The 1,353-nt window shown below is 34.7% G+C and overlaps 1 non-coding gene across 1 annotated transcript; it reads left to right on the plus strand.

The window, feature by feature from the left end:
• Nucleotides 1-808: 808 nt before the first annotated feature.
• Nucleotides 809-915, plus strand: LOC121231473 (small nucleolar RNA R71). Its single transcript, XR_005929532.1, has one exon. It is a non-coding gene; the product is annotated as a small nucleolar RNA R71 (small nucleolar RNA).
• The last annotated feature ends 438 nt before the right edge of the window (nt 916-1,353 follow it).

Here is a 1,353-nt window from a genome sequence, read left to right on the forward strand (position 1 = left end):
TTGCACTTTAAAGATCTCCAATTTTGGTTCTCTAGCTATTTAACATATTTGGGTAGTAAACCAAAACTTTTTCCCTTTATGCGATTTAGTCCTTTTTCGCAATTAAGCTCACAAACGCTAAAATTGACCTACCAAAATTTTCATGCACTCATATAATCATGTTATAACACAAAATAATATTAAAATAATTTATTGACCTCAGATTTGTGGTTCTGACACCACTGTTCCGACTTGGCCCAGAATCGGGCTGTTACATAGAGGATGATGCTTGATCCTGTTGAACATTTTGCCTTGATATAGTATGATTATAACCAGGCAATGTATTATTAGCATTTTGTCTCGCAACATTGTTTAAATTCCCTGCATCTTGATTGTTCCAACTAAAGTTTGGATGTTGCTTCCACCCTAGATTGTAGGTGTTGGAATAGGGGTTATTATTCCGGTTAAAGTTACCCATGTAGTATGCAGATGTTTGGCTTGATGGACATTCATCAAACACATGGTCTTCATCGTTTTGATCATATTAGACTACAGTGGGCCTCTTTATTGTTTTAATCATATTAGCTAAAGAAGATACATGGGCTGTCAATAAAGTGATTGTATCAAGATCCATGGTACTTGCAGCTTTATTACCCATCCCAACTCTCATGGTAGGATATTGATAATCATTTTTGGTAACCTTTTCTAAAATCTCATATGCTTCATTATAAGATTATCCAACAAGGTACCATTGGTAAAAGCATCAACTACCATCCTCGTATGCGAATACAAACCAATATAAAATATTTCCATCTGCATCTAGTACTAGAATCCATGCATCGAACATTTTTGAAGTAATTCTTTAAATAGTTCCCAAGCTTCATATAGTGTTTCATCCTCAGATTGTCGAAAAGAAGATATGTCATTTCTAAGCTTGGCATTCATATTTTACGAACTATACTATAGAAAAAATCTCTGGTAAAGATCATTCCATGATGCCATTGTTCTTGACGGTAAAGCACTCAACCACACTCTTGCACGATCTCTCAAAGAATATGGAAAAATTTTAAGCCATAAGGCGTTTTTAGGAACACGTTGTTGTCTAAACAAGTCATAGACTTTTAGAAAAAGTCTTAGATGTAGTCTTCGATCTTTAATGGGTAATCCACCAAACTGTCATATTGTTTGCAACATCTGAAACATTATCAGTTTTAGCTCAAATTGTTGAGCTTGTAGATGTGGTCTGACTATTCCTAGATTGAAATCATCTAAAATTGGAACAACATGTTCCCAAATTGGTCTATCTCAGTCATCTATCACACGATGAATAGGAGAATCAACTTCCTAACCAATTAGATCATTATTGAGACCATG

This window comes from Gossypium hirsutum, chromosome A06 (assembly GCF_007990345.1).
Source record: "Gossypium hirsutum isolate 1008001.06 chromosome A06, Gossypium_hirsutum_v2.1, whole genome shotgun sequence".
Classification (NCBI taxonomy): domain Eukaryota; kingdom Viridiplantae; phylum Streptophyta; class Magnoliopsida; order Malvales; family Malvaceae; genus Gossypium; species Gossypium hirsutum.